The sequence below is a fragment of the Podarcis pityusensis genome, assembly GCF_964106645.2.
Source record: "Podarcis pityusensis genome assembly, chromosome: 3".
NCBI lineage: Eukaryota > Metazoa > Chordata > Lepidosauria > Squamata > Lacertidae > Podarcis > Podarcis pityusensis.
The window spans coordinates 24,492,982-24,501,845 of NC_138026.1; the positions used below are offsets into that span (position 1 = coordinate 24,492,982).

Below are 8,864 nucleotides of genomic sequence, written 5' to 3' on the forward strand. Positions count from 1 at the left end.
GGAACAATGGACTGATCTGGCCCTAGACTGCTTCCTCTTTCCCCATATATTTGGAAGTTAACGTTCTTAGGATTAGACTGCAAAACCCAACAATGACATTTCTCTTAATTATACCAGCTTGCCTTATACCACCACCATGGCCAGGGACAGCCCCACCATTAGACAAAATGAGGCATCTTCCTCTGGCAGTTGCTGCTGGGACAAAGGAGCAGCCCCAAAGGCTGGGAGGGCTGTGCCCTGCATCCCCTAAGCTAGCCTGCTGCCCTCAGGTGCAGTGTATCACTGCCAGCATTTAAGGGCTTGCTTAGCATTTCACATCCACCTTGACTTGCCTCTATGATCTATGGATGCCTCCAGGGCATTGTGTGGTTCTGTTTCATTGACTTGAGTTCTGAGTTCCTGCTGCCTGTGAATGAGGGCAAGATGCTTGGGCTTCCTCTTCTGTGCTTGGCCTTTGGCCCCTTTGAGATTATAAATTCCTAGCAGGGGACAGGGGGCATCTGGGAGGCTATTAATGCCTCCACATACCCTGAGGGAAACAGTTGCGTGACTGCTCTAGAAAGAGCCCTTTCTCTAGACCAGGGGTCAACTGGTTCACTCCAGCGGAGATCCCTCCGTGGGCTGGATCGTGCAAGATTTCTGGTGTCTGTGTCTGCACAGACACCATTTCCAGCATCTGCATCTGTACAGACACAATTTCCGGTGCCGTGGAAGCGAGTACCCACGCTGTGCTATGCCAGTTTAGTGCCGCATGCGGGTACTCACCGAGCGGGCGGCTTGGTTTGCGGGTGACTCGTGGGCCAGTTAAACGACCCCCGTGGGCTGCTTGTGGCCCATGGGCCTTAGGTTGCCAGCCCCTGCTCTAGACCTTGAGGGCTACAAGAGCATCAGCTAGCAACAAATCTACTCCTTTTCTGGGTTGAAGGCAGGTGGCTGCTGTCCAGCTTCCAGAAGTGGCATTTGCAGTGCAATGGGGGACATGAAATGCTACCGAAAGACTCCACCCACCCACAAATCTGAGCCTTCCTTACATGTGCAGAGTGTTGTGCACAGCCCTTAGATCCAAGACATTGCCTCTCGATAATGGTGATGAAAATAAACTACTAACATTGTTTTTTGTAGAATAAATCACCAGCCTGTAACTTGCTAGGCTTTTGCTGCCCATGCACTCCCCCCCCCCCCCCCGTTCCTGCTTGCCCTCGCCGGCGTTCTTCTCCCCCAGCAATCAGGTTTCTGTTGAAAGAATGCTGCAGAAGAGTGGAAAGCGACTTTCATCCTCTCTTAATGATCGGATCTCTTCTTCCTGAGAAGAAACAGCCTAGAGGTCTCGGGTGAAGAATGAGATTTTCAGCATTGTGACAAGAATCCTGTTTGACAACCCTGTTTATGTTGCAGGAAATAATGACTGCTGACAATTTTGAGGACCACCCGCTGGATTATTTACTTTCAGAGTCAACTCTGTTTAGATAGTGTTACAGTTTCGCATCTGGCCTGCCCGCACATGCTACTTGAATGCTGTGTTTCAGTTAGCGCAATGCGCCGGGAGTATAATCAATAATGTGTATATGTCACGTTGTCAAGCAAAGGCTATTAATATCACACTCTTGAGGCTCACATTAAACATTTTGCTCACTTAAAAGGCCGGGAGCCCATTAATGGAATTGGGTTTTCTTTACATAATAGGGATGGAAATGCTGGTGGAACAGTATGTGGATGATTGCGGGTCGCTTTTAAGATGGAAGAAAGTAGTTTGTGCTTGTATTAATTCAAGAGGCACTAGCTGGTCCTTATTTCAGGGATCAGGTGTGCTGTTTGGCCCCTTTTGGACTGTGCTACACAGAGGGAAGGGACGCGGGTGGCGCTGTGGGTTAAACCAGAGCCTAGGACTTGCCGATCAGAAGGTCAGTGGTTTGAATCCCCACGGCGGGGTGAGATCCCATTGCTTGGTCCCAGCTCCTGCCAACCTAGCAGTTCGAAAGCATGAAGTGCAAGTAGATAAATAGGTACCGCTCTGGCAGGAAGGTAAACAGCATTTCCATGCGCTGCTCTGGTTCGCCAGAAGCAGCTTAGTCACGCTGGCCACATGACCCGGAAGCTGTATGCTGGCTCCCTCGGCCAGTAAAGCGAGCGTCGCAACCCCAGAGTTGGCCACGACTGGACCTAATGGTCAGGGGTCCCTTTACCTTTACCTTACAGAGAGGCAAAGGGAGATTTTGTGCTTACATGAGTCTCTACCGTACTAAGCCTAGGACCAGCATGGACTGCAGTGTACAAAGATGAACTCCAGATTCATTTTACGGTAGCTTATATATTCCTTTTGAAGCTGCTTTGTATTGAATTACTGTGTTCTCAATTTTTGCTTTGTAAACCATTTGATCCTAGAAGTCAGAATTGTTTCAAATAAATAAAACTTGCAGGTCTTCCCCAGCACATTGTCTACATGGCTAGTTGTCCTCTACAGCACAAAACCAGGAATGCTGGAAGTTCCCAGGACACTTGGCCCCTTTGGTTTATACACACTAGGGCAGGTTACAGCCAATCGGATGGATCTGGATATGTGGAGCCCTACCGTTAGGCAAAATGAGCCAACTGCCTCAGGCAGCAGATGCTGGGTGATGGGGAAGTGGCAAGATGTAGGAGGGCAAAGCTACATAGCTCACCCTGAGTTCCCCAAGCTAGACTGGTGACTTCAGGTGCTGTGGAGGACACTGTCCCATTGCCAGCGTTGAAATAACACTCAGTTGCCAATGTGAGTGGCTTTTGTACATGGAATGGAGGGGAAATTGCTCTTTGCTTCAAGCAGCAAAATGGCTCAGACTGGCTCGGAACCCCGGCTGCGTCAGTCACGCTTTAATCTGAGCAATCATATCTGCTGCTATGGAAGTATCCACTTGGGCGCCATTTTGTGGAATGTACCCACAGAAGAAGGTAGGATTAGCGTCTAAGTAAATATGAGTGGGCTGTTAGTACGGATCCAACCCAATGTGCTTATCCTCAGAAACCTCCAGGTAGAAACTGAGGCACTAGAATGACACTTTGCTGCACTATCTCCATGGCTGGTGAGGCTCTAGTATAAATAAACACAGGACTTCGCAATTAAGGACTTCGCAATTAAGGAGAAGGTGTACTCAAGCAGAATGTGCCATCAGTGGGGTGGAGGGAAGGATCGGTGCGAAAGAGATATTCCTCTCAAGGCATGCTGTCATTCCAGCACATGCACGGAAATGGCTACTTCCTGTTTACCCATCCATGTTACAACAAAGCATACCTATGGAGTTTCATAGATAGCAGCCTGGTTCACACGCCACAGTAATCCATACCTTGGCTCAGCTGCCATGCTGGCCTAAAAGGCAAGTGGAAGAACAAATTTGTGTGCAGCTCTTTGGGAGTCAGCGCAGTCCTGGCACACCATAATTTGGCTTACTATGCGGTTTGAATGAGAGTAGCTGAAGCTCAAAACTGATTATTAACCCCTTAGCATTTATTTATTTTAAAGCAAAAGTGTTCCAAGGCAACAAAATTGTGCAGCAGTGCCACAGAGGGCCAAAAGTGAGCAAATAGCCTGTGATTCTCTAGCCTGGATTGCTCGGTTGGTTAGAGCGTGATGCTGATAACAACAAGGTTGCAGGTTTGATCCCCATATATTCCTGCATTGCAGATGATCCTCAGGGTCCCTTCCAACTCTACAATTCCATGATGCTATGAATGCCTCTCTTACTCTGTTACAGAGGATTGGTGCTATTTTAAAATCCTGCAGATAAAACAAAGGATGGTTTATCCCTTCAAACACCACACCGCTCACTTAAATATTATCTTCACTGCTGCCGCTGCTTCTGTAGATCAAGGACAATGCCTTTTGGAAAGTAGCAACCAGTCATTTATATACAACACTTGCTGAAAAGAATCCTTAGTCGACAAAAGGCACACACTTGAGAATAAACTTTCCAGACACCCACATCTTATAGCAAAACTCTGATGTGATAAACTGTATAAGAACTAAAACCCCGAAAGCCACAATCTAGCTAAAACGAAGCACATGTTAGCAGGTGCCCAGACCTCTTTAAGAGAGCCAGTGTGGTAGGGCTAGGACTGGGGACAATTATGTTGTCATGAAGCTCCTTTGGTAAACTTGGACCAGTCATTATCTCTGAGCTAGCCTACCCTCTCAGGATTTTATGCAAATCAGTGGGATTTAACAGTGCTTCACTTTGGCTAGAGTATGGGACAGAGGAAGGAAGGGGGAATACATTTTTTGGGGCGAGTTGACAGCAGGGTTGTTGTTTTTAGCAGGAACTCAGGGGAACTGAGTTCTCTTGGATTTTTAAAATCAAATTTTTGTCTGGGTGTGCTGGAACAGATATAAACCCAGTGCCTGAGCCACCCTATATAAATATATATACAGTTGTACCTCGGGTTAAGAACTTAAGAGAGCCAGTGTGATGTAGTGGTTAAGAGCGGTAGACTCATAATCTGGGGAACCGGGTTCGCGTCTCCGCTCCTCCACATGCAGCTGCTGGGTAACTTTGAGCTAGTCACAGTTCTCTGAAGTCTCTCAGCCCCACTCACCTCACAGAGTGTTTGCTGTGGGGGAGGAAGGGAAAGGAGAATTTTAGCCGCTTTGAGACTCCTTAGGGTAGTGATAAAGCGGGATATCAAATCCAAACTCTTCTTCTTCTTCTTCTTCTTCTTCTTCTTCTTCTTCTTCTTCTTCTTCTTCTTCTTCTTCTTCTTCATTCGTTCTGGAGGTCTGTTCCTAACCTAAAACTGCTCTTAACCTGAAGCACCACTATAGCTAATGGGGCCTCCCGCTGCTGCCGTGCCGCTGCTGCATGATTTCTGTTCTCATCGTGAAGCAAAGTTCTTAACCCAAGGTATTTCTGGGTTAGCGGAGTCTAACCTGAAGCGTATGTAACCTGAAGTGTATGTAACCTGAAGTGTATGTAACTCGAGGTACCACTGTATAATCAATAAAATTGTGGCCATTTCTAATTCATATCATTGTCTGCTTGAGTTTATTAATCACATCTTACATTTAGCCACTGTCCAGGGAAGTGGGGTGGCACTGTGACTGGGCCAGCAATAAATTAACTAACCAACTTCGTGGTGAGTTCCCCCTCCTTTTTCCAGAAAAAAAAGCACTGGGAAAGGGTATGACATATCTATCATTCAAAACTAAAAAACCTTAGGCCTTATCTTAACGATGTACAGAAGGGCAATATTTGTAGCTCCGACAGGCTACTGGCAAAGACAAAATAGTGACTTCTAACTTGAAAGCTAAGTCACCAGCTGAACAGAATGCAAACAGTTACTTCAGAGATACAAAATGCTAGGAAATGAAACTTGGGTTATGGAGCTAACATGTGCTGGCAAGGATTAGGTGTTCCGAGCATGAGAAATTTAAAAACCAAGCTAAACTTGACAAGGGGGTCAGTTACATGGGGATATCTGAAGAGAAAGATCTTGTTACTACTAAAGCAAATGGAAACCCCATCCATTGCTTTGGACGCACGGAGACACTTTTTTGGACGTTAGTCCAAGGCCTAATGAAGCCAACAAAAAAACCTTCAGAAAGGTCCCTTAAGGTTAGTGGATCCATGGCATCCTGTTTATAGCCCAAGGCAAACTCTTCTTGTTGTATGCAATACATGGATATTTGATGGCCCAGATTTGAAGTTAATTAAACACACATATACAAAGTAAATGACCCACAACACTTAAGTAAGTGACCCGCAGAACTTTTGTCAAGCTTTTCTATGTCTGTTTGTCAGAGCCTGATGGATGACAAGCAACCAATTAAGAGTTAAAAAATGATGGCTTGCATTTTGTAATGCAACGTGGGAGTTTGTTTTAGAAATCAAGTATGAGGGAAATAGATTAGGTGAACCAATGCACAAAGGATGTGCTAAAGGAATCAGTCTACATGTAACACGAGAATTGTGTGTGTGTGTGTGTGTGTGTGTGTGTGTGTGTAATGGGACTATATTTCATTCAGTATTTTTTTAAAAAAATCAACAACCACCAATGAAGCAAATGCATCTAGTATTTTAAAGGGAGACCATTCTGAACCAAGCATTACAAGAAAAAGTTCCAATTCTGGATGGACTTGTTGACCAAACTTCCAAAACTGCACCACTTACCATAGCAATGATAGATGACACAAGCATAACTGGCCAAAGAAAAATGATGTATGTTCTCGCACGGCCCCACTTTAAAACACTGCTTTCTATTATTGTAAGTATTTCTAATAAGTCAATAACGTACCTTCTCTAGAAACCCTAACATCTGCCAAAATATTTGCCCCAAGGCTAGGCTGCAGTTGAGGCCATTTCCAAATCAGAGACTTCACAACACAAACTTTTCATGATTTACCCTTTCATTTCATTGCGTTTGGAGAAGATGAAACAAAAACAAAAGCTACCCAGTTTTTACCCTGTTTACGTAGAGGAGCAAGCAGACTCGTACCCACACATGCAGACAAGCAGAACACATATTTAGGACTTTGACGAGCCTTTCCTTGCCTACTAAACACATGGTCCTTCTGGAGTAGCTATCACTAGTGATTAAATATATACATATACCCTGCAAGTATACAAAAACAAAAAAAAGTTCACAATCCCCAAAGGAGATGGAGATGGGGCTCCATGACTTTTTTAACAGCTCAGTTGAAAGACCATCAACTTTTGGCTGCTGTTCTTCTCCTTGAAATATTACAGTCCCTGCCGATCATTTACAAGAACTCTTATACATGAAACAGTGGCTGAATTTGCTTCTCCTCCTCTTCCCTCCCAACTCCCTTTTCTTTTGTGTCGTGTCTTTTACATTGTTAAGCTTGAGAGTTGGGACATTTGGAAGATATTCCTGCAGCCTTTTTTGGTTGTAGAACGAGATATAAAAATGCTTTACAATAAGTAATAATAATGTACACTTATTAGTTAATCAAGTTTTTGTTCTACAGGAATGTATAATATCTATGGACTTCTGGAAATACCCAAATTCCGAATTTTATAGCAATCAACACATCTCGGGTTCTTTGTGTGCTGAATTTCAACTTCCCGAGAGACGTGCATACAGTAACCATTTGGGGATAACACTTTGAGTGTACTGTTATGAGTGAGAGGTATATACAAGGGATTCATTTTTCTGGCAGTCAGGTAGCCAAAGAAAACCACTTGGGTCTAGTTTATTGGGATTTACTCTTAACAAGTTCAGTGCTACTGTCAGCCAGCGAGTGGGATTCAGTCATATGCATGGAGAAATGAATTTAAAATAAAATTAAAAACCCTCCCTATCTTAAGGTAAAGGGACCCCTGACCATTAGGTCCAGTCGTGGCCGACTCTGGGGTTGTGGCGCTCATCTCGCTTTATTGGCCAAGGGAGCCAGCGTACAGCTTCTGGGTCATGTGGCCAGAATGACTAAGCCGCTTTTGACGAACCAGAGCAGCGCATGGAAACGCCGTTTACCTTCCCGCTGGAGCAGTACCTATTTATCTACTTGCATTTTGACGTGCTTTTGAACTGCTATGTTGGCAGGACTTCCCTATCTATCCAATTGTAAAATGTGTAAATATTTATTATTTATTCGTTTAATAAATTTATACATCGCTTGAATGTCAAAAATCTCAAAGCAGTTTACAAAAAGATAAAAACAACATTATTTGTCTAGTGTTGCAGCTAATGTGGAAACTACAGGGTGATATTCTGCTGAACAGCAATACACAGAGCTGAACAACCTGCCCCACAGACACTCATAACATCCGAGCAAATCCTTTCCCAAAGAAAGCTTAAAATTTTGGTTGCCATCCATCTGTGAAAGGAAAAACGGAAACAACGAATGGTAAAATAAACTACAATTGACAGGCTGATTCTGAACATGCATTATTAAAAGGAATATACAATTCCTTAATGTCCTCCCTCTGAGAATTTCTTAGGAAAAATAAAATACGATAAACACTTGGTTTATACAAGGGGTAGGCAAACTAAGGCCCAGGGGCCGGATCTGGCCCAATTGCCTTCTAAATCCGGCCCACAGACGGTCCGGGAATCTGCGTGTTTTTACATGAGTAGAATGTGTCCTTTTATTTAAAACGCATCTCTGGGTTATTTGTGGGGCTTGCCTAGTATTTTTACATGAGTAGAATGTGTGCTTTTATTTAAAACGCATCTCTAGGTTATTTGTGGGGCATAGGAATTTGTTCATTCCACCCCCCAAAATATAGTCCGGCCCACATGATCTGGACAGTGGATTGGCCCACGGTTGAAAAAGGTTGCTGACCCCTGATTTATACTCAAAATATGTCTGAGTACCACAAGAGGAGACAAAAAAAGGGATCAGACTGTATAGAAGATGGGGAGTAAACAAGGCATTTATAGGAGTTAGAATGTGTCAAATAACCAGGGGTAACCAGGTCTATGGATAGGAAAAGAAGACCACAAGTTTAATGATGCATGTCTTTGGTATGTAATGAAAGCTACACTTCTCGATTTTTCTAGTTACTGGTTAAGGTCCTCTTTGGATGGTATGAAAGAGGAAAAAACCAGGAGGCACAACAGGACTTCACCATTTTGACTCATGGATCTTCAATTGTGTACTGGGGCTTCCAGTGGAACATCAAACCTCTGGAATCCAAGGAGCCACCTATGCTCATGAAAGTGAGTAGCCTAAATACTTCGTTTGCCAAGGAACTGCTAACTTCAGGGCTAAGTCACCACACATGACAAAAAAAACCCCTGCCCTCTCTCTCTTTTTATTCACCATGACTCTCCTGGAGCAAGTCACAGACAAGGGTGGTGATGGTGAAACAGCCAGAAGACAAATTCAAAACATGGAATGGCTTTGTAAACGTTGTACACACTGTAAATGCTTG

General features: G+C 44.2%; 1 long non-coding RNA gene across 1 annotated transcript in view; it reads left to right on the forward strand.

Moving 5' to 3' along the window:
* The window catches only part of LOC308473745, a 396,145-nt gene that overhangs the window by 104,195 nt on the left and 283,086 nt on the right, over nt 1-8,864 (forward strand). The gene's annotated exons all lie outside the window — the stretch shown is intronic.